This window comes from Microtus ochrogaster, chromosome 7 (genome assembly GCF_000317375.1).
Source record: "Microtus ochrogaster isolate Prairie Vole_2 chromosome 7, MicOch1.0, whole genome shotgun sequence".
In the NCBI taxonomy this organism is placed as follows: domain Eukaryota; kingdom Metazoa; phylum Chordata; class Mammalia; order Rodentia; family Cricetidae; genus Microtus; species Microtus ochrogaster.
Window position 1 is genome coordinate 11864302 of NC_022014.1, and position 25095 is coordinate 11889396.

Here is a 25095-nt window from a genome sequence, read left to right on the forward strand (position 1 = left end):
CTGCAAGAGCTGCTGGCAGTCGTCCCAGGTGGGCTGGTGTGTAACTAGGATAGATTCTATCAAGTTAGTTGCTTTTAGTTGTAAAGATCAAAAGCTGAGAATGGCCAGTACTGTTGCTGGCCATTCGGACCCTCTCGGAGGGGAAGGGCGTGGGAGGTTTTTTTGGGTTTTTTTAGGCTCATACAGTCTGTATTTATCTTCTAGATTAAGAGTGTGGCTCATACAGTCTGTATTTATCTTCTAGATTAAGAGTGTGGAATCAGGCTGTGGCTCGCATCTGCCCCTCCTTAGGCAACCTGGTGGTCCCCCGCTCGCGGGAGGTCACCATATTGATGCCGAACTTAGTGCGGACACCCGATCGGCATAGCGCACTACAGCCCAGAACTCCTGGACTCAAGCAATCCTCCTGTCTCAGCCTCCCGAGTAGCTGGGACTACAGGCGTGCGCCACCGCGCCCGGCGATCCCTGGGTGGGGGGTCTCCAAATCCCGGACGAGCCCCCAAATGAAAGGAGCAGAAGCACGGTTACAGAAGCGAGATGCATAGTTACAGGGTTTTCATTGGTCAGTTTGAATATGGCTGAGTTCAAGTCGGGACAAGGTCCCTGGTTCCGGAGAATTCAGATATGGGCTGCCTTGGCTCTTGTCTAGGGCAGACAGGGAGTCTTTCTCGGTATTCACCGTTCCTCCCCCGGCCCAGCCACAGGTGTCTCTATCTCGTTTTGGCAGCTTCTAAACTGCCCTTTGTTAAAACCCTGAATATTTAGTACAAGCCTTGCAAAATGGTGTTACCAGAGCTAAGTTGTTTAACAAGCTGGGCGGGGGGGGGGGGTCTTTCAATGGTGTCTGGGAAGAGAACACGTAGACTGTTGTAGGAGCTGCAGGCTGCATTCCTGCTGCCCCAGCTCCCAGCCGCCTGGCTAGCTTATGCTCTGAAATAACAACACACAAATTGTATTCTTTTAAACACTGCTTGGCCCATTATATCTAGCCTCTTCTCACTACCTCTTGCACCTGGACTAGCCCATTTCTAATAATGTGTGTAGCACCCCAAGGTGTACTTACCGGGAAGATTCTAGCCTACATCCATCCTGGGTCGGAGCTTCATCGTGTCTGCCCCAGAGAGCAGAGCTAAGGCATATGAGCTCACTTCCTCTTCCTCCCAGCATTCTGTTCTGTTTACTCCACCCACCTATGTTTTAACCTATCAGGGCCAAGCAGTTTCTTTAACCAATGACCTTCCTCCACCACTAGGCCACAGTAGCAGTAGTTCAGTCTGCACTGAGATGGTGGGACATACAGGGGAGAAAGGCTCTAGGTAAGTACAGAGTCCAGGAAGTTGGCATGCCAAGATGTGACAATCACATATATATGGGTTCTCAGAAGGTAACAGGGTAAAGCCCCACAGGAGTCTTGGCAACTGTTCAGTCTTAGCAACTGTTCAGAATCTATCAGAGGCCCAGCAAGCCACTAGGGCCTTAAAAGCGAGAATGACAGTCACACAACCCTTTGAGCAGGAGAACTATAGGCCACCAGGGCCAGTCTCAGGTTAGGCTGCCCATGGGACCTTAGCCCATACTTAGCGAGAAAGGCCAGACAGCTGAGAACATGTCACTGTGCAAATCAGCTGGTATCCAGAGGCACTGACTGAACATAGACCCAAAGCTGGGCAGTATCCTTGACTTTACCCGCCTAAGCCTGTCTCCTTAGCCCAGCTGTTTTCCTTTTTGTCATTTATTGATTTTTGTTTGTAGGGGTAGGTGTCGTTTTGCTTTGTTTTTTTGCTTGTAGTTTTGGTAGGGTTTAGGTTTTTTGTTTTTTTATTTTGTTTTGTTTTGATTTAGTTTGGTTTTTAGTTTTTTCGAGACAGGGTTTCTCTGGCTGTCCTGGAGACCAGGCTGGTCTTGAACTCAGAGATCTACCTACCTCTGCCTCCCAAGTGCTGAGTTTTTTTGAGATAGTGTCTCTCCATGTAGCTGTTGTAGCCTTACTGGCCTACTCATATATAGACTCATATGTAGACTAGACTGGCCTCAACTCACAGAGATACCCTGCCTCTGCTCTTTAGTGCTAAGATTAAAGACATGTGTCATCAAGCTGTTTTCTTGAAGAAGCAAATAGTAAATTTTAGATTTGTTAGAACCATATTGTTCCTGTCACAAAGAAACTCTACCCTTGCAGTCAGAAGCAGACATAACCAGTATGTAAGCAGATGGGGAGTTGGGCCCAGTAAGACTCTAGCAGAGATGGGCTTGGCACCTTTCTTAGGGCTTCTATTGTTGTGAAAAGACACCATGGCCATGGCAACTCTTATAAAGGAAAACGTTTAATGGGATGGCTTACAGTTTCAGAAGCTTAGTCCATTATCAGCATGGCAAGGCATAGCAGCATCAGGCAGACATGAAGAGGTAACTGCAAGTTATACATCTTGCACAGGCAACAGGAACACATATGAGACTTCAGAGCTTGCCCCTACAGTGACACACTTCCTCCAACAAGGCCGCACCTCCTAATAGTGCCACTCCCTTTGGGGGCCATTTTCTTTCAAACCAGCACAGTAACTTTTAAGGTATAAATCCATCTGTGTGTCTCCTGTCCTAGAAGCCATCACTGTTGTAAAAAGCAGCACGAGAAAGATGCATGCAACAGAACTCACGTGGAGGGGGTTTTATTAGGAAAAGGGGAACATAAAAAAGGGGGAACGAGACAGGGGAGACCAGCCTTTGGGGACAGGAGCAGCAAAAGAAAAGAGAGAGGCAGAGAGAGCAGGGGGAGGGGGCGAAGAGACAGAGAGACAGGCAGAGAAGGAGAGGGAGAGAAGGAAGGAGGGAGGGAGGGAGAAAAGGAGAGAGGGAGGGAAGGAAGGTGAGCAGAGAAGTAGTGAGTGTGCACAGTGGTTGCTCTTAGTGGCTGCTGCTGAGCACATATCCTGTCAGGACCTCAAGGGCAGGCCAGTGCAGATGCCTGGATGCTAACATTCTTCCCTTTTGTTTATTATAAAAAGGTGAGGAGTTATATGGGGTAGCAGGTAAGGCAGGGGTGAGGACACTGCATTCTCAAGACTGTTTCCTGCTGACCTGGGGGACATCATTCATCTTTGGGGCACCTAGGAAAGCTGGGTGCTGGCATGTCCTGGAGTATCTGGTTGTTTGACTTCACTGCAGTCTCTGTGGAGCCATCAGGTGCTGCTTGGACCTGGCAAAATGCTGTTTGAGGTGGATCCAAGTGGACTCCCTAGGTCTTAAAGCACCTGGTCCTTTTCCATCTCCACAGCATCACCTAGACATGTTTGATGGTCTTGGGCCTCCAGCTCTGTGGCCAGCAGCTGGCAGTCCTGCAACACTAGCTGATTGGGAGTGGTCAGTGGGTCTCCGTCCCAGTGGAGTGAGGAGATATAGACAATGGCACAGCTCCCATGAGTGAGGCAGAGAAGCAAAACCCAAGGGTCTGTAATTCCTAGTGTCCCAGGAATTCAGAGAGAGCTGCTTTCGAGACAGTGGAGGCTCTTTTGTGTTTTTATCAAACTTGCAGAGCAGGGGCCAAGGCCTCTGAACCCAAGGAAGACAAAGTCACCTGGTACCAGGACTTCGAGAAAAGGCAGAAGGCGAGGAGAGGACTGTGTTTGAGAAAGGAAGCCTCACATCCAGGGAAATGGTCAGAGGCCAGTAGCCCTGCCAGAGACCCAATTGCCAATACTGAATGGAAGGCAAAGCCGCCAGTAAACAAGAAAGCAGATTTGTTCCAGATGGAAGAGAGTGGATCTATTGAGGGTAGAGCAGCTAGGTAGGGTCCCAGCATGAAGTCATTACCTTTCAGTGGGCTCTGCCACTAAGTAAACGTGCTACATGGAGCAGAGTTAGTGTCAGAGGTTTGTTGAGGGAGGGGAAAGCGGAAGAGTGAAAGGGGGACACCTCCTCCCATCTATCAGGGTCGCTGGCAGAATGCTGCAAAGGTCCCGTAAAATATCAGGGTATAGAGTGCCAGGAAGCAGATTTTTGGTAGGCTTATTCCCCATGAGTGAGGCAGAACAAAATCCAATGTCTTTTATCAAGCGAGGATCAAGCAAGAAGAACATGAGCTGCTTCAGAGAGTCATCACTCAAGGAGTGGGGGCCGTAGGGCAAAACCTGAAGGATCCAAGGGTCCAAGAAAGGCACAGGCACCCAGTGAGTTGTCTCGAGGTGAGGGAGGTGAGGGTTCTGAGCCTGAGAGAGCCGTGGTTGCCTGGTACTAGGACTTAATGAGGCCAAAAGGTGAGAAACCACCCTCAAGAGACTAGTCCTCACTCACGGGAAATAGACAAAGGTGGCAGGGGGATGGGTCGCCAATCTTGCTAGTTTTGGATGGAGGGACTCAGCAGTCTGGAGAAACAAGGCTGTTTTATGTGGACCAGGTTCCAGGATCCTGGCATGCCTCAAACTGCCTGTGGGCAGGCAAAACGCCAGAAAGCCCTTTCTGGTCAGGGAACCAATGTTATAATTTAAAAAGCAGCGCGAGAGAGAAGGAAGCCATGTGACATTGAGGGGTTTTTTATTAGGGAAAAGGGAACATAAAAAGGGGGAAGGGCAAGGTGACTGACCTCTGGGGACAGGAGCAGCAGAAGAAGAAAGAAGAGAGAGACAGGCAGAGAAACACAGAGAGACAGACAGACAAATGGGAAGTGGGCAGGGCCCTTTTAAAAGGGAATATAGTGAATGTGCACAGGAGGTACACTAAGGTGGCTGCAGCTGAGGATGTATCCTGTCAGGCCCCCAACGGCAGGTCAGTACAAGATGCCTGAATACTAGTAAGGTGAGCATCCAAACTGCCTAGGCTCCCACAAAGCCAGTACGTGCAGTAGGATCAAAAACCCATTGCCATTGTTCTTGAGTTCTCAGTAGTCCTCATTGTCCGCTATGTTCAGCAAGTCCGGTTTTATCCCATGCTTTTTCAGACCCAGGCCAGCTGGCCTTGGTGAGTTCCCAATAGAACATCCCCATCATCTTAGTGTGTGGGTGCACCCCTCGCGGTCCTGAGTTCCTTGCTCGTGTTCTCTCTCCTTCTGCTCCTGATTTGGACCTTGAGATGGAGGTGGGGATTCCTTGGACTCCCCACAGGGCAGGAAACCCTGATTGCTCTTTGGGCTGACAAGGGAGGGGGACTTGATTGGGGGAGGGGGAGGGAAATGGGAGGCGGTGGCGGGGAAGAGACAGAAATCTTTAATAAATAAATAAATTAATTAAAAAAAAGAAATAAACTCACAAAACAGAAAAAAAAAAAGATCAGAAAGGAAAACAAGAAAAAAATGCCTGAATACTAATATCACAGGTTCCTATCTCACTCAAAGGTGGCCTGCATACTGCTGTTCCCTGGGAGAACTGTGTACAGTGTGTCTCTTCCTCCTAAGATCCCAGTGATAAAAGCATGAATGTATTGGGCTCACTAACAGAGCATGGGTGAAGGGTTACTGACAAGTGAGTAAGTGACCTCAAAACAGCTGCACTGGAAAGCCTTATCCAGCATGGATGATGGCTTCCTCATAACCACACAGATGAGTCCCCTTCACCTACGCTTCCCACAACCTATATATTTTGTCCTGTCTTAAGAGTCCTGTGCCATAAGCAATTATGGCAGCATTGCATACAAATGGCTAGGAGGAATGGCCAGACTCACAGACAAGGGTCCAATGGTCCTCCCCTGCCTTTTCCTTTTAGGTGGAAATTCAACAGTCTGTTGGTCAGGGGAGCTCCCTGACTACTGAGCAACTCTGTAGCACTTGCTGTTCTCGGCATTGTTTCTCATCTTCTCCCCTTCACATCCTGCCCAAACCATTATTCACCTGTAAACTGTGATCTGAACTTTGTAAAATGCTACATTCTAGCTCCTCTTAGAATCTAGGACCTAGACTAGCCCAGGCATCCTGGTGTTGTTTAGTAAACATTGGGTGGATATATAGATGGGTGCACTCACAGAGAGAAAGATGGGGAGGAGACGGACGGTAGGAGGATGAATGGAAGGATGGATGGACGTATAAAGGAGATGAGTGGAGAAGGAGGGAAGGAGAAGGAGCCAGCAAAGCTGTAATACTCCACTGTGTGTCTCTTCATGTGCCAGACACTGTTCACTGGGTACTCGGGTAAGCCAAGCCTCTTGGACCATGGAGCCTCTATGGCCCACCATAGAGGCTCCAGAATTATGCATCATGATTAGTGCCCTAAGGTGCTGTTCCAAGAGCTAGAATAATATTCAGGAAAGCACTGTTACCTGGAACTAGGATTCAGGAAGGTTTCTCTAAGGAGAAGGGGCAAATCAAGGCAACATATGTCCCATACAAGGTCCTGCGTACAAGAAACCTATTGGCCTCTAGACTGCCTGGATCCCCAGTGGATGAGAGCCTCACTGCCCTATGTGATGCTCCTGCCACCACTTTGACTGATCAGAGAACTCCCTTTGCCACCATTGCTGGCCTAAGGTAATTGTCGCTCTTCTTCCCCTTCAGCCAAGAGCATGTGAGTATCTCCTGGACAGTTAAGTGCTGAGTCCTGTTGGAGCAAATGTCTCCAACATTAGCCTGACTAGAAGGACAAGATACTCATGCCGTGTACAAGAAAATGAGCAGCAAAGCAGGGTGGGGAGTGAGAAGGGCACATCTGACTTGCTCACAGAGATGGTGCAATACCAATCCCCCACTCCAGGTTACATCAGAACTGGTTAAGTGAAAATACCCTAAATGGATTGTGGTGGAGAACGTTGTGGATATAGTGGCATGCACCAGTCATTCCAGAACTCAGGAGATGAGGTAGGAGAATTGCCAAGAGTTTGAAGCTAGCCTGGGCTACATAGCAAATCTCTTTCTCCAACAAGCATTGTATCAACAGTACCATTCCAACTAGTCGGGCTGTCGTGACGCCACCACCAGGCAGCACACGCACTCATCTGTGTCCCATTTAGGCCATATTTTCCTTAAAGACGTCCAAATATGAAAAAAGAACTTGGAACCTGCTGCACATTCCAGAATAATCTGGAAACCTTGATGCAATCCAGACTCACCTGGCACCCTTCCTCTTCTAAATTTGCCTTTTCCCGTTTCTTTTTTACTCTGAAGAAAAATCCTCTGTTCTTACTGGTAAATGCCTCCTGTTCCTTCTCTTTCCTGTAAGTCACGATGAGTTTGTATTTCATACCTTTCCAGAAGTCTGTTGATTGTGGTCTAACCTCAGAAGCATGGCTTCTGGGAAGGACATTAGCTCTACTTCTGTGAGTTTTAGTGAGACCTCGGAAGCATGCACCAAGCTGTGGATGTGGGACAGAAGATAGCAGCTGTGGTGCCTGCTCACTCCTGGGAAGCAGCTCCCAGGTGCTGAGACAGAGTGCCAGCAGCTCCGTCCAGTTCACACTAGTGGCTTTTAAAAGATGACCCCAATGCCGTGGAGGCAGTTTGGACTGGATACATGGTAAAGGCCAAGGCCCAGAGCCTGCAAGACACCATACCATGCTTCCAGTGACAGTTTTCTGAGAAGTTCCTGTGGACCAGCTGGCACAGTGATGCATGACATGTATAATTTCAGGGATGTAGGGTTCATTTTTCTAAAGGGTTCGAGGGACTCAGTCCATCATGGTTAGGAGGGTGGTTCACCACATGGCATCCAAGAAGCATAGAGAAATCATGCCTGGGCCAGGAAGATCACTTAGTGGGTAAAATTGCTACCAAGTTTAATGGTCTAAGTTTGATCCTCAGAATCCACATGGTAGAAGAAAACTGATCCTTCAGTCATGCTGTGACATGTGCACATGCATGTGTACATGTGTGCATTTAAACACATACAAATACATAAGTGTGAATGTACATATGTATAGACAGAATGCCTTTACTGTGGGCTCTCCATCCTTTCCATCTGTATTCCCAGCCTATGTAGATTTAGGGTTCATATCCCCCTAATACTTATTTCAGAAACGTCAAAGATACCCCCAGAGTACATCTTACTAATCTCTTAGGTATGTCTCATTCCTAACAAGGTGAATCATCATATGAATACCAAACATCAAGGATACCTGTCCAGTGTCAGCATCAGTGATAAGCTGAGACCCCATGTCTGTATGTCGCCCATCATGGCACAGAGTATTCTGGGTATAGCAAAGCTGTTCACCTTGAGGTCACAGGGTGTTGCCACAAGAGAGCTGGGGAAGAGGAAAGAGACTGGACCTACCTATCAAAGGCACATCTCACTTCCTCAGTCATTCCTCACCTCCTGCAGCCCACCAATGGATTAGTCCAGTGTTGGGGTGAAAGCCTTATTTCCTATGAAGGTCTGCCTCTGTCCATTGCTGCACCGCAGACCGAGCCTTCAATATACAAGTCTGAGGGAGATACTTGATATTCATGCCTTAGTCTCTAAAGCCCTGCTGTGCTCGTTTCTGTCTATACTCAGCACTTGACCTCCCCTGCAATGCTGTCCTCTCACTGGGGGTGGCCATGAAAACACTGTTGTCTTCCAAGATATGGAACAACTCCGATGATGAGCACAGGGCTGGCCTGTGTAACGAGCAGTGGGCCTCCACATCTGACAGGTGATATGCTCTGCACACAGGCCCCCAGGAGTCCCAGAAGAAGCCTCTGCTGTTTGCAGGAGGCAGGATGTGCTTCTGTCCAAAGAAGTGCTCTGGCAATTATTTATTAATTGAGAAAGGGAAGAAAAAAATAATAGGGTTTCCTGGAAAGGGATAAAAGTTCAATATGATAAACTCCCGAAAAGCAATCAAAGGCCAGAGAGGGCAGAAAAATAAAGGACAGAGAGAGCAGGAGAGATGATGAATCAAAGTGGGGCATGTTAGCTGTCAGGGAAGGGGCCGTATTTCATAGCCGTGGGTGTGGGGCAGCACTGCTGAGCCGCCAGTGAGAGCATGCCAGGGCTGCAGGGTGGGGACGCAGCTCACCCCACAGAGGTCACCAAGCTCTAAGATGAGCTGCCATGATAGGAACAGATGAACCAGTCAGCTATTTCAGGTGACTTCTGGCTCCATCATCTTTATTCTTGTGCTTTAATGGATGAACACATAAAATTACCTATGAAATTGCAGCTACTGGCAGCTCTCCCCCAAGCACCCATCACAAGAAAGGGTTGGCGACACTGCAGTTCACTTTCTATCCCTGCCCTCTCTGGTTTTTCTTTTTTTTTATGGTTTTTCGAGACAGGGTTTCTCTGTGGTTTTTGGAGCCTGTCCTGGAACTAGCTCTTGTAGACCAGGCTGGTCTCGAACTCACAGAGATCCGCCTGCCTCTGTCTCCCGAGTGCTGGGATTAAAGGCGTGCGCCACCACCGCCCGGCTCCTCTCTGGTTTTCTTTTTCTCATTAATACTTCTCTCTCCTTCTCCTTCCCTCCCTCTCTCTCCTCCTTCTCTCCCTCTGTCTCTCTCTCTGTCTCTATCTATCTATCTATCTATCTATCTCTCTCTCTATCTCTATCTATCTATCTATCTATCTATCTATCTATCTATCTATCTATCTCTCTATCTCGTGTGTGTGTGTTGCCCATGAGGTTTTTTAAAGTATTAAAACAGAGGCTGGGGAGATGGTTTTGTGGGTAAAGAACTTGCTGTGCAACCATGAGGACCTGAGTTCAAATCCCTAGCACCTGTGTAAAAAGCTGGCATAGTGGCACAGAAAACCTTAGCATTGGAAACAGCAGGAGTGGACAAGAGGATCCCTAGAACTCACTGGCCAGCCATCAGTAAGAAATCCAGTCTCAAAAAATGAGACACAGAACATAGAGGAAGATACCCAGCATCAACCTTTGTCATACATACATGTATACATATCAGTAACACACAAATACGTATGCTCTAAACACACATACACAGAGTAGTACATTAGAAAGAATACTGCAGTCTTTGACTGTTCTCTCCAGTGGCTGCTCTAGCCCTCTGCACCCCTTGCTCATGGTTTGGCTGACCCCTCTCTAGATCCTTCTGTCTGTAACTGCATTATGTGTGAGCACCCACAGCCCAGGGCCATAAGTCTGTCTGTGCAGTTCTGAAATCTAAATAGCTCTGAAAACCAAATGTTTTTTCTAACTTATTGGTGGCAAAACCAGCCCTGAACTATTTCTGAGCTGTTGGGAGGAATTGATACCTCTTGCTGTGAGTGCACATGCTTATTTTCTTTGGAAAGTTAATGTTTGGTTTCAACTGTCCAAAGCCCAGAAGTGGGCAAAATATAATTTGTATTGTATGCATTGCTTTTCTTTTTTAATACCTAAAGATCATAATTTCCAGACATGTCTAGCCACACAGGCTCAGAGTAAGGAACCGTGTTCAGTCTGCCTTCATAAGTTTACGTTACCGTCCGGTGTTCTGGGCCATCTTTGTAAGTCACAGAGTCACACTTCTGCATCACTTTCTACAGCTTGCTTTCCTCAAACATTGCTATGAATTAGAAATCTGGGTTGTTGTTTACTATGACTGCGTAGTATTCCACAGCAGATGCTTGGTCTTTTTATCCAAGCATTTCAGTGACCCCAGGTTTTCACTGCCCAGGGCCACAGTGAGCACCATTGAGCACACTGATGTACTGATGTGTATGTATTCTCTCCCAGAAGCAGAACTGGGGTAGAGTGGGGTGGCAGAATCTTACAGTGTAGCCTAGAACTCTTTATGTAGATTAGATTAGGCCGGCCTTGAACTCAAAGAGATCTGCCTGCCCCTGACTGAAAATGCTGAAATTAAAGGTGTACGCCAACACACCCCAGCACAAGCTGGATTTGACAGTGTTTAAACAGAGCTTGTGGCTCTTGTGTTATGAAGTCTTCTCCTTAACTTCATCTTTAACAGTTGCCCAGCACCCTGTTTTCTTTGTTTCCTGAGGCGGCTGTAACAGAATATTCTGAACTGGGTGGCTTCAACAACAGATGCATACTGTCTCACGGTTCTGAAGGCCAGAAGTACGAGGTCAAAGAGTAGGTAGGATTGGCTCCTGCCTAGTGAGACTGGAAGAGAAACCTGCTGAGGGCCTCTCCCTGGCTTCTGGAGACTACTGGTGGTCCTTGGTGACACCTGCCATCCGCTGTGGCACTTGGGACTCTTTCCCTGTGTGCTGGTGACACAGCTTTTCCCTGATATGACAGAATGCTAAATGGAATCATACTAAGGAGGAAAGCTCTATCCTGACTCCTGGTTTTGGGGGTCTCTGTCCATAGTCACCTAGCTCCGTTGCTTTCAGGTCTGTGATAAGGCAAGAGCATTGTGGCAGAAGGACATGGTGAAAGCCAGTTGCTCATCTCCTGTCAGCTACAAAGCAGGGACCAAGGACAAAGTGCTACTAGACCACACCCACAATGACCTACTTCCTTAAGCTAGGCTCTTAGTTTCCACCCAGGCCCTGCTAAAGCCAACCAATCATGAATCCATCAATGGGCTCATCCATTGAAAGACCAAAGCTCAGTCTAGTCTCTCTGCATACTGTGTTAGGGACATTTCAGAAGGAAGCCACTATGGTGACTATCACCGGGGCCAGATCTTTGCTTTTTAACAGATACAATTATACTGGATTCCTGCCCATCCCAAGGACTTCATCTTAGCCAGCTCCATCTGCAGAATGACTCTTTTTGCAAATCAGATCCCATTCTGAGGCCCCAGAGGTCAGAACTTCAGCATGAGAATTTGGGAGGAGTCAGAGTTCAGTCCTAACCATCTAGATCAGCCAAAATGTACTGAGGCTCCTCACAGTGGTACCAGGGTGGTTGCTGCTTCTCAACAAGTCACATCACAATGATCCATGCTTCTAGGAGCCATTCCTTGGTGCTAAGTGGATGTGCCCAGCAAGGCCCACCTGGGTCTGACTTCTCATTCACCAGCTCTTCCGAGGGGCCACCAAAACAAGGCCCCTTCACATGCTTGGGCCCAGGAGAGCCTTCTGTCATGCCCCATTTTTATTTTCCTTCTCTTTCCTGCCAAGGAAGAGAGTTCACAGGTTAATAGCAAACTAGAAGCCCTTGATGTGAATGTCTGTGGAAGGCATGTTCTCTTGTGGATAAAGAGACAAATAGAAATTTTAGAAATATAGGGGCCTCTGGACACCAGACATTAAATCCATCAGTGAAATCTCAGTCCTGGGGCAGTGCGCCAGGACCTTGAGAAAGCATTTTCTGATTTACTTGAGGCTGAAGAAGCCCATGTCAGAGAAGGGCAGTAGAAAACAAGTTGCCAGACTCTTTGAGGCAGGAATTCTCCAGAGCCCCTCAGATTCTGAAGAGATTTTTAGAATAGGAGCTTTTCAGGCTATATTCTAGGAGCTAAGATTGGAAGGCAGCCTGGGAAGACACAGCTTAATCAGAGATGGAGGCCTAAAGAAGCCTGTAAGGGAGCCAGAGGGCTGTACATGGGAAACAAAGGCTGGGTGGGGGCTTGAGTCCTCGGTCAGGGAGGCAGTGTTGGCCACACTTAGCACAGGGGGCTCAGTGGAGAGATAGGGCAGGATGGAGGAAGGATAAATATAGCCCTTAGCAGGGGCAACACCACCCTCAAATGTAGTGCTGCAGTGGAAGCCTTAACCTGGCCATCTAGGACAAATCCCCTGAAGGGACAGAAGCCCAAGGAAAGGGAATACTAGTAACCAGCCACCCTGCCAATCCAGGTCCAGCATGGATGTTTCTGATGGCTGATCTGGGTCCCTAACATCTGCCAGCTCTTTCCCAGTTGTCTGGTAACTGAGCAGAGGACATTTTGTGGCTCCAAGTTCCTTTCTCTCAACCAAAGCACTTGTTTTCATGTAACATCCTGACATGACTTTTACCTGGACAGGGCTGGGGATCTATGGGGGTCCCAGATGATGGAGCACCTGTCACCATGACAGACATCTCCAAGACCAACTGGTCTGCTGATGGCAGCTTCCCTCTGCCACTGCTCCGTGCGTAGAAGGGGGAAATGTCCATCCTGTTAATATTTGGGACACTAATCTCCTGTGTTCAGGCACCAGAGGTCAGGAAGAGGTCGAGACAGTTCCAGGAATCCAAGAATCTAAAAATGTGGGCCTGACTGGAAAGGATTTCCAGAGAGGGGAATGAAAGAAAGAACCCCAAATCTCCACCCCCTTCCCAGCCCCTGGGCACTGGCCACTGCATTTTGGATTCTTGGGAAGAAATGAAGTCAGTGCACCCAGCTATGCAGGTCCCGGTTAATAATGAATGCAGAGGAAGAAGAGAGGATGTTCAATATTTAAACAGTGCAGAGCGCTAGCTGCCTTGCCAGTTACTGTCCTCCGCATGCTTCCTGAATGGCTTCTGTAAATCTGAGCACTACCCCAGCTCCATTGCTGGCCTCTGCCACCAGCTTACATGAGTAGGGCACAGTAGCTTTGGGGTACTCTAGTCAGCAAGATTTCTGTTGCTTTTTGTGAAAGATGGGGATAAGGTCTGTGGTGTCTGGCCTGTGTGTTTAGGGCTCCTGTTCAAGCTGTGCAGATCCCTCACATTCCTTCTCTTGGTGCTGCCTGTGTTTCATCTGTGTTGGGCTTTGGTGGCCTAAACTGATGAGGAAGGCTTTACAGGGTAAAGTGGACCTGGTTTAAGAGCCAGCCGTCTCTTCAAGTCCATAAACTGACTATCTGCCTTCAAAGTTGCATGTAATGCAGAATTCTGTGAATCAATTCCTCTTTTCTTCTTGACACATGTTATATCAAAGGCAAAAGCATCCTTTTGGGGGGAGGAGAAAAGAAAACATTTGGCCTGAGACATAATAAAATCATGCTAAGGATGCAACAAACTTGAAGTCTCTTAGTTAAAGGAAATCAATACTTTTATGATGAAATATTAATCATCCTTTAAAAAATAAGTCAAAACTAGAGATGCACAAGAGCCAGAGTGATTTTAATGCCTCCTCGGGCATTAGCTTGGCGTTTGCGAGGAAGCACGGCTAGCAGAGCCCACTGGAGCCTCTCTGAGAAGCCCCTCTCGGCCTCAGGAGCCACTTGTGGATTTCATTCAGAAGCACACATTTCTCTCCCTGACATGCCACAGTTACTGCCAAGCATTTCCAAACTGCTGATTTGGGGAAACGAGAAAGAGAGGAGTATGCAGAGGTGTGTATCCATGTGTGCTGCTGACAGCAGGGACGAGGAGAGTAGAGAATTAGAGAAAGGTACTTGTCCACACACCTACCACCTGTCCTTCCCTCCTTTGGACCAACATTAATTATTCCAATAGTCCTTTTAGTAGGTGTTGAACCATGTTTGACTGTTTGAAACCAGGTCAAACTGGTTGAATTTTGAGTTTCATATGTTTATTACAGACAATTCTGTCAGATATGCAGAACAGTCCTGAGTGTGTTGAAAGCAGTGAAGCTGGCATTTACACATCTGTGTCGCGATAACAAGAACTCTATGTTCTCACTGGTGACTTTGATATAAATACTTAAGTCAAACTGGGCGTGGTAGTGCACTCCTGTAATCCCAGCACTTGGGAAGCAAAGGCAAAAGGATCACTGTTAGTTTGGAGCTAACCTGTCTTTATAAAAAGAAAAAAAAATCCGTTAGCTTTAGGCAATTAAAGTTACTTTAGGACAGCTGCCAAGTCTCTGTTGACTAATGCCTCTGTCATATGGTGACAAAAGGAAGGCTTCACTCTTGTGTGGCTTTGCATTATCAAAAGATGTAAATCATTTCTCCTGCCATATACCCCTGCATCTAAGTCACTAAGTCTTGCCTCACTGAAACCAAGTTCCAGTTCAGCAGTCAAAATGCAAGCACCTGGGCTCTTAACCTACACTACTCTTCCTCCTTCTTCAGTCCCATGGAGTGGGATAACTTGATATTGATAAAAGAAAAAAAACTTGCTCTCACATGCTTTCAGGGCAAGCAAGTCCTCTATGTCACATCACCCAGGAGCAGCCCAAGCCCTGGGAAAGCTCCTCTTCCCCTGTGTCCTGTTTCTGTGTACCTGAATTTCTGCTTTTCTTGGGACTTTTCCCTTTGCAGATGACAGAAACTGACCATCTGACTGGTCACGTCTCATGGGGCTGCAGAAGAGAAGCTGACAGAGCCCTGTCCATTGATCAGCTCTAAGCTTCTGGAGCATGTTCTGGGCTAGTGCCCATCTTGGTCTTTGCCTGACTCAGCACACTCCCTGATCCCTTCTAACGCCCAGCATGCAGATAGCATCTTTGATTCTTTCAGTAGTAAAATGTAAGGCAACGTTGCCCTCTGTGACGCTGGCCTGACCCCAGTCAGTTAGCACACGTAAGAGAAGAGGCTTTGGTGACAAGGAAGGCACTGCAGGAACATCTACCCTGCTCTGTCAGCCCAGATGGAGAGGGACCCCAGGCACACAGCTGTCTGCCCTGGGGGAATAGTAAATACATGTCAATACCACACCTTCTGCGGAAGGTTCACAATGAATTTCTGGTCCCTTTATATACCAGCACCTTGTAGAATGCTCATGACTGGGGCATCCACATTATGAGACATTCCCCACAAGCCTGCCTTGCTTCTGGCCTGGGAGGATAGAGCAGGGCTGGTAAGAGGCTTCTTAGCAAACCAGGTACTCCTGGCTCATCATAGGCTCTGGGGACATCTTTGTCAGGGAAGCCTTTAGCCAGTCTGCCTGGGTTGGGAATCCCCTGTGCCTAGAGATGCCCCATAGCTACCTAACAGCCTCCCCTCTCCCTGCTCTTTCAGCCTTGTCCATTGCCTCAGAGTACAGGCAGCCAAGAGGGCCGCTGGTGAGCTTTCTGTTGCCTTGGCTGAGAGACTGTTGTGGAGCTCTGTGCTCTCTCATGTATACACGGTAATGCCATCTGAAGTGGGCAAGGGCTGGGAGAGGCAAATGCCCAGGCATCCTGCAGAGAAAGCCCATGCCCTGGTGCCCCTAATTTGAATAATCCAAAGGCAGAATAATCCACAGAGTGCCTCTCAATAACCAGTTCCCCGGGTCCACATGGCAGCCAGCCTTCCATGACAGGTGGTCCTGCCCAAGGCAGGGAGGACTACCTGCACTCCTGACATCCATACGGGTCAGGTCCCCCAACAACAAACGGGACACCTAGTCCTTGGGTGTCTCCTGGGTGGTAGCCCACACAGCCAGGACCTCACCTGATGGCAGGGTTGAGCTAGAACTAAATGGCACAGTGAGAAAGTGGGACACTGAAAACATTTTCTCTTTTCTGCAGGTTTTCACGCATAACCCTTAAAATCCAGAGGATTTTTCCATGGATAAAGAGCTATAGGCTATCAGATTCTGCAAGTTCCTAACATATTTTTTGTATGTTATCCCTTTAAAACCAACCAAAAATAAAAGTCTTTAAGTGTTTGGAAGTCAAAGGTCACCTTTAACAGCCAGGTCATGGAGTCGCCTGTGGCCAGGGCAGAAAACAGACAGCAGCTGCTGCTGGAGAGTGTCCCCTCCCCTGGTTTACTTATCTGCCACCCCTCCATCCCTGGTGCAGGGCAGAAAGTTTTCTGGTAATGGACAGAGGGGGCAAATCAAAGAGCGGTACTTGAGTGTGAAGACCCTAGGATGATCCCAGAGTGCACAGCTCTGAAATACTGCATCTTTAGACTCACTAAAGAGAGGCAGGAAGTGTCGGCAAGGGGTATGACTGCCTGGGACCCAAGCCACAGGGTGCCCACATGTCCGTAGACCTGCATTTGTGTGGGTTTCAGAGGTGCTCTAGCCAAGTACCTAGGTCTCAAGTTGATCCCTTATTTGTCTATTTTTGTGTGTGTATGTGTGGAAGGGAGAGTGAGGACCACATGTGTGTCCACAGAAGCCAAAAATGCTGGATCCCTAGAGCTGGAGATATGGGTAGATACGGCCTCGACCTAAGTGTGGCAACCAAACTCAGTGCTCTGGAGGAACATTACTCACTCCTAACAACTGAACCGTCTGTCTGTCTGACCCGTTTTGTTTTTGTTTTATTCGTTGTGTGACAGGAGATGGTATGTGTGTACATGTGTGTGAGAGTGCATGCTAAGAAGCCAGCAGGTAGAACACTGGGTGACCCACTGTATGTCCTTGAAACAGGCTGCCTCACTGAGACTGGAACAAGGCTGTCGCCAGCAAGTGATAGTCCTGTCTCTGACCTCCACAGCAATGGGGATATACAGGTACAAATGCAGCCACACCCAGCTCTTTATGTGGATGCTGGGGATTTGAACTCAGGTCCTCATGCTGTGATGTTGTGCATTTTCACACCTGAGCTATCTTTCTAGCCCCTGTGGGCTTTTTAAAAATGTGTCTAGGTGTTTTTCTTGAATGCATGTCTGGTGTCCAGGAAGGCCAAAGGATGGCGTCAGATCCCCTAGAACTTGAGTTACATGTTTTGTGAGCCACTATGTGAGTGCTGAAAATTAAACCTAGATCTTTTGGAAAAGCAGGCAGCCAGTGTCCTTCAACCGTTCAGCCATCTTGTGGACTTTTTTAACAGTGTTGGTGGCATCTTTCTAAGGTGCTTTTCCTCAGTGACTCCTGCATGGTCCCTAGTCTCTCAACATCCACTCTCGTCTTACCCAAGAGTGAGCTCTGAAGACACTTGAGTGAGAAAGTTCCTTGTCACCCAGACCTTGTAAGCACAGCGTCAGTCCAGAGTCACAGCAGACTGGAATCCTAAAGTATCCTATCTCTACCCATGTCACCCAAGGGACCTGGCAGACAGCAGCCGAGGTGAAAAGGTAGAGTCAAGGAAAGAGCCAGCAAGGACCATGCCACACTGGCTGTCTTAACATTTTTGCAGGAGGTCATAGGACGGATTGATTTCTTTTCTTTTCTTTTTTTTTTTTTTTAACTGTTTCCCAGCATCTCAGTATGTGCTGAGAAAATATGAACACTGCCTGGCCAGGAGCCTGAGCCATGCCCTCTGAGTGAATCTGCTAATGAAAGGCAAGCTCAGGAGCCTGTGGCCCTCAGCTCCCTATTCACAGTGGAGGCCCTGGCAGCTCTGTGCTTCCTCACCTGGAGCCTCATGGATAAGATGGCTGGCTGTGGGGAAGGCAGGTCTTAGAGCTTCTCCCTCTCAGAGGACCCAGCCAAGCACCTCGTCCCAGGCTGAGCTCTTCGCCATGTTCCACGCTCACTTAACACTTGTCCCAGGAGCTGTTACAGGGCATCTCCACAGGGGACGCCTCAGGCTTATGATGGGGCTGATGACAGAGCTTGTGCACAGACAAGCGGCAAGCTGCTTTGCCCCCGCTTAGGTAGGCCACTCCTTGTTTTTCAAAAAGAGCGTGAGGAATGGGGTAGTTCTAGCATGGCATTCACAAAACCCTGCCTTCTGTCCCCACACCACTTAAGCCTGTCATAGTGGAGCATACATATAATCTCAGAACTCTGGGTAGAAGCAGGAGAATCAGAAGTTCGAGGCCACCCTGGGATTTATAGCAAGATAAGGCCACCCTGGACTGCATAGCAAGTTACAGGCCACCCCAAGGGAGACCCTGTTTCCAAAGAAAAGAGGGAGGGAAAGGGAAAAAATTGAGTCTTGATTTCCACACTTAAAATTTCAGGCAGTGGGTAGTTTACATAAAAATCCAGATACCCATCTTCTTTTTAAGAATTGGAAATGTACACCCCCCCCCCCAAATCAGGATGTGTTCTTAGGTTGCGGGTCCCAGCCCCTGATATCTCCCAGGGCCCAGGTTGTCAAATCATGTTTTCCTGACAGAACAGAAGGGCTTCTTAGCCTCTAGGTCTCTGTAGGGTCAGGGAAGGCTCTTGGCTCTTCCCACCCCCATCACTTGCTTTGTCAGCCAGCCTTGTAGGGTGTGTGATTTCTACACGTGGACCGCAGAACAGTCTGGAAAGAAGCAGGGAAGCCCCTCTCTGGCAAGGCTCTGCACCAGCTGAGCACTTCCTTTTTCAGCTCTTGTAGGGACCAGCGTTCCACTGCTTAGAAAAGGAAGCTACCTTCTGAAGGCAAGCAGCTGAGTGTTCTCTGCTGCTACTTTCAGGGCTGTGCCCAGGAAGGGTTCCAGGGATGTAGGCTGCTCGGTGATGGTGGGTCCCAGGAGTTCCACCATACTGTGGTTTTCCCCCAAGCTGGAACTCCTGGAAAGCTCAAGTTAAGCGCTGACATCAGCGTGCTGTGATAGAAGTCTACCTGCTGTCACTTTCACTTGGCCGAGTACCCGCTGGTTTGTCGTAGGGCTTGTCTCTCCAGTGATGGGCCGGATCCATCTGGAAGCAGTAAGGCTCCGGTGGTCAGCAAGGTGTAGCCCATGTTGCACAAAGTAAGGGACCCTTGGAGTGTGACTCCCGAGCTGAGCAGGCCCCACACTTGCCCTTCTGAGAGGCCTGTGGAATCCCCTATACAGAGTCAAGCCAGTTCCACAACTCCAAAAGGGCAAGTGCCGGGAACCTGAACAGTGACATTTCAGTCAAGTACACAGGTCTGGGCGGATCCCAGATACCAGTGGCCTGCTTTCTTGTAAGATGAGAAAACCTCCAGCGCACCCACCCCAGCCCCCGGTGTCCCTATCTGCACACTGCGCAGTCTCTCATGGCCCTCAGTTTCAGGTCCTAACCCGATTTTAAAATCTGAGTTCTGGTGTGAGCTAAGAGAGAAACTCAGTCCCTCCACTGGATTCTACCAAAACCTCCACTCCCCCACGGGAAGAAGAGAATATTTCCTGAAGATCTGAGTCCACAGGCAGGATCACCTGCCCCTCCTCTTTTCCTTCATCTCACCATGTCCAGACCCCTATGCTCCACTATCACCACCAGCCCCGTAGGCTCTGGGCAGTGTGACCAGAATTAACCAGGCATTCCCCACATTGTCAGATAAGATTTGTTTCAGCTACATAGGAAGTGCTAGAAGAGAGGTTTATGTTGCCCCCAAGTAACAGCATCATGGATATGGGTAAGTGAGGTCTCCATGAAGCATCAGAGACCCAAGCTCCTCCATGGTCAGTGTTCTTTCTTCCCTCGTATACAGTTCCCCTCATACAGAGTCCAAGATGACTGCTGGATTTCTGGCTATCACATCCGTGTTCCAGGAAGCAGAATAGAGGATGTACCCTCTTTCCTGTTGAAGAGGCTTCTTGGAAATCCCACATGCCACTTTCATGTCTGTCTCATGGCCACAACTCAGTCACATGGCCATGCCTAGTGGCCAGGTTCTGTAACTGCAGGTGAAAGGAGAAAATGAATAATAGGAAGTAACTAGCAATGTCAGAAACATATTCAGCACCTCCCGAGCCCAGAAAACATCAGATGCTTGCAGCTAAAGTGATGAAAGTCATTACAGAATATTGGACATCTTAGCAGTCAAGTCTCTCACGCACTGCCTGAATAGGACAGGTCATGGATAAAGAGAGAGGACTTCTGCCCGACCCGTCAGCCAGCACACAAGCTCTGAAGGGCCAGGAAGGAACTTGTGCAGACAGAAAGGAGGCAAAAGAGAACTGGAGTTCATAAGAATGGCCCGGCAAATGCAGAGGACTGCAGGCTATCCTGAACTGCTGGACAGAGGACTGTAGGCTAGCCTGGACTGCTGAAGGAGAGGCTCTATTTCCACCCGATTGGTCTGTGATTCAGAGTGTCTCTGTGGGTTAAAACTCCCTGTGGACTTGTCTAGGAATCTACGAGTAGGGACAGAAATGAAATTGAACTGCCACAGCACAGGCAGGTCAGATCAGAAAGGAGAGGGCAGCTCTGTCACCACACTCTGGTTCTAGCTCTGTCAGGACAAGGCCCTGCAATGCTTGATCCTTATTGTACACTAGCACAATAAGCAAACACAGATGAGGTATAAGATAGAGAATGCCCTGTCAACCACCATCACTAGTCAGGTTCTGAAATCTCATGGTCCTGGTTATTAAAGAGCTCAAAGCAGACAGTGGAGGAAGGGACTCAAAGCCAAAATGGGCAGGTCTTGGGCTCGAACCTGGGATTCTGATTCCACACACAGTATTCCCTCTGTTATTGAGCCTAAAATAGAAGGCTGACCTTTTGGTGGTAATTTTGTTCTTGACAAATGCCAGAGAGCTGTTCATTAGTTTACATTCCCAGAATCATGGCAGAATGGAGCAGAGGAAGACAGGAAGGCTCCAGGCACCCCATGCAGCTCAGGGATTCTGCAAAGCAAGGAGATGTCTTACTATTGGCATGGGTTCATCTTCCTGGCCCTGCTCTGCGAAGGTTTGTCCAGGTCCCAAGAACTCAGAGGGAGGGAGCCCTGGGAGACCAGAGTGGCTCATAGTGGGTAGTACTTCTCCCAGGTAACTTCTCCTCTCCTCACTTCTTTCCTGATTTGAAATAATATTCATAGGTACTTGCTCAGAACTTAGTATGCTCAGAACCTTGGGTTTAATCTCAGCACCACATAAACTGGACATGGAGTCACAGGCCTATAATCTTAGTGCTCAGGGAAGTAGAGACAGAAGGATCATAAGTTCAAGGTATTTCAAGAGAGATCAAGGCCAGTCTGAGATACATGAGACACTGTCTCAAAATAATAGTACTTAATGGTAAGAAGTCTAGAAAATTCAGACAAGCACCCAAAAGACAATGAAACCCCACCCTAAACCTATCCACTGCTCTCACAGCCTCAGCCCTACAGCTGTTTGCTCTGCTCTGGACAGGGATGAGGAAAACATAGGGTTTTCTCGGTAGGAGTTTGTGGACATACTTTTGCTAACCTTCTCTTGCTTGCCATGTCTTGAGCAGTTCCCTAGGCACTTAATCCTGTTTTCTGCCAGCATTTTTGCCAACAGTGGAGGCTTTCATTATTTGCCTGTGTCAGAATCCATTGGCTTTACTCCAACACTAAACATATCCATGTTTTAACCATTCCCCGTATTACACCCTTTCAACAGCATGCGGTTCCCCCTCATACATGCACTCCCACGGCTGCCACCACCAGTGACTCCAGTTCCTAGGCCAGACTGGGTCCAAAGGATTACAAGTCCCCACAGCCTTTGGTACACATCCAAGAGCTGTTCTTGAGACAGACACAGGGTGAGCCAAGCTTGTCATCAGTAGAGAAGACCCCAGGGAGCTTGTGTGCCTGTTAACCATCCATGATCTCTGGCTTGTCTATGTGTTTGCAGCCCTTGTGTGTTGACACAGGCCCAGAAGGCCTCTGGCATCTGTGCTGTAGCTCATCCAGAACTGCCTTGCTGGGATGAAGCAAGAATTCTGAGGTCCAGCCCTCAGCCATAGCATTCATCTGCAGTTCTCCCCAGGTCCATACAATGCCCCAATGTGGTAAGTTGGCATGGAAGAGAGTCCCTTGTAACTGCAGCATACAGGAGAATAGAGAGGAAGGAGGGGAGACTTGAGCAGCAGCAGGAGAGGGAAATGTAAGCCAGCACTTCTACTCAGTAGATCCTGCGAACTCTGACAGATGGGGTCAGGACCAGAAGCCTAATGACATGAGGTCAGTCCCAAGTCCTATATGACAGAAGGAAGGAGCCATCTTCTCCTCCACAAGCATGCTGTGGCACACGCATGCCCACACATAAACACACACACACACACACACACACACACACAATAAATAAATAAATAAATAAATAAATAAATAAATAAATAAATAAATAAATAAATAGAAAAAATATTTTTAAATGGCAAGACCACAGACTGGGGATGTCTTTTTTTCTATCCAACTCTAATTACATGTAAATTTTATTGCCAGTCTAAGATTTGATGCTGGCCCCAGATGAAAGAACTTTCTTTTTTCTTCTTGTCAAAAGACCCAGGGTTCCCTGCATGCTGGGCAAGTGCTCCACCACTGAGCTCTGCCCTGCCCAGGAGAGGACATTAATCTCCTGCTTATCCCTTCGTGAACCTCACTCCAGTAAGTCACAGTGACAGAAGACCCTCAGAGTCCCAGCTTTGTCACTTACTCATTCAGAACACACAGACTCAGTCCCAACCCTTTTCCAATACTCAGCTTGTTTGTATGTGTGATAAATCGGCAGCTTGGGAAAAGCCACCTGACACTTTGATTTGTTACAGGGTAATTCATTTTCAAGGCGAGTAAACAGCTTGTAAGCGCAGGGGTTTACCACTGTAGGTGATTAAGAAGTAAGTAGCTATAAAGTTCACTGTGCAAAGCTATGGCTGATCGTCCCTGTGGAATTATACTGAGCAGTGTTGGGATTTGCCAGATATTCGCCATGTTTCCTCTGCTGACCCCTCCTGCCACCATCTGTCAGACTCCCAGTGAGGCTTCATGGGGTCTGGAGCCCAGTGGCACTACTGTTCTCTCTGTAACAGCCATCTGAAGTAGACAACAGATGAGGACAGGAAGCACTGCCTCCCAAAAACGAACTCCTGCTTGAGACTGCCCGTCACATTCAGAGATCTGCTGCCCACCAGGCCCCACCCCCTGCCTTTGCTGTGGTGCATGTCGCCTACTTTTAGAGCCTGACCAGGGTATCGGTGAGCTTGGTCATTTGAAAACACTAGTTCTTCATGAACATTAGTACAGAAAGCTGCTTCTTGGCCAAGTGCAAGGTCCCAGTGAGTGTTCAGGGAAGGGGTGTGTAGAGCAAGGGTCCTGTCTATAGATGAAGAGATGAAAATGAGGAGGTGCAGTACCTTGCCTGAACCCCCACCCCACCCCCACTGGGCCAGTAAGTTTCCCCAGGGGCCAGAACCTGTTCTACCCTTTGTACTGCATGGCTGAACACAGTGCTCCCATAAAAGTGTTTTATGCTTTTTAGTATACGTGGTCTCCATGACAATGACTTTACTCTGTATAGCCAGGCTGCACATATACCAAGTTCTAAAAGTTTGTCCCCCTAAGACTTTACTTGAAGAGTTAGTTACTTCTCTTGTTGCTATGACAAGCAGCTTCAGGAAGGTGGATTTGGGCTCCTGGTTTAGGGGATATAGCCCATTATGGTGGGGAAGGCCTGGTGAATGGTGGTGGCTGATCGCACTGCATCCACAGTTAGGAAGCTGAGAGATGAATGCTTGGACTCCTCTTGCTGTCTCCCCCAGCCCATGAGATCAGAGTGGGTCTTCGTCCTCAGTTAAACCCCTCCGCGGACACTCTCACAGACACCCCAAAGGTATTTCTGTGGCAATTCTGAATCTAGTTAGATTTGCCATCACTTATCAAAAGGCAGTGGCCAGCACCTATGTTCTGTGGAAGTAAGACTGGTCCTGGAGGAAGTGTCATGAGCTCGAGGGTACCCTTCCTGTCTTACCTTACTGTAGCTTCTGACTCGGGGAGCAGATGAATACGGGCTGCAGGACACCAGCTCCAGGGGCTGCAGCAGAGCGAGACCACTTGTCTGCATGGGCTCGTGGCTTGTTGAGGTATTTGTTCCTTGGGAGTTTTCTTACTTAGAGAATAAAATCAAATGTTGCAGCTCTTTGGGAGGCATGATGTAAGGGCTCAGAAGCCCTAGTCTGTGCAGAGAGTGAGGCAGGGGTGCAGTTCCTGGACTGGCCATCAAGACTAAACAGGTCATGCTCTGAGCTGTCATGTGGGCTCTCTACAAGTTACTAAAGAACACGTTTAATGGGCATTCGCCTTACACACTGCCTGTGCTGGGACCTGCTGGGAAGCCTCACATCTCGCCTTCTCCCGTGGTTGAGGCCATGAGTGTGAACAACCAGAAACAGACTGAGAGGCTACAGTAGCCACTCACCTGCTCCTGAGAAGTGGGTTTCACCATCCAAAGCTAAGTATCTCTAAAACTGGGAGCTAGGCCCCTCCCCATGTTGTGTGGCCACAAGTCACGGAGCCTCCACACCTATGAGTAGCTCTCGGGTGGGCTATTGGTGACTCTTCTCCAGCTTGTTACTCCTGAACCCTGCCCTAACAGGGCTGCCAGGGCAGAGTGGGTTCTGGTAGGGGACGACAGTCAGGTCTCTGCACTCTCCTTAGTGACTTCCCAGCTTGCTTTGGCAGAATAACGCCCAAAATTCAGCCAGGAGGATGCTGGTCTCTCTGTGATACCTTTAACAGGAGCCCTGAAGCCCTAAAGCATAGCCAGCCATTGCTATGGTTACAATAGACACCACAGCCCTGCCTTGTCCTGGTCAGTGGCAGCTGTTCTGAAAGCAGCTTCACACTTGTCCAGATTAGCCCCTACCCTGGGAGATCAGCTCATTCTGGAAAATATGTCAAGATTCACAGGGGACAAGTCCAGTCCAGTTGTCTTAAAATGGAGGAGAGGC

At 48.4% G+C, this 25095-nt stretch overlaps 1 protein-coding gene across 7 annotated transcripts in view; it reads left to right on the forward strand.

The window, feature by feature from the left end:
• Positions 1–25095, forward strand: part of Clec16a (C-type lectin domain containing 16A) — a 234270-nt gene that overhangs the window by 193252 nt on the left and 15923 nt on the right. The window lies entirely within an intron of this gene.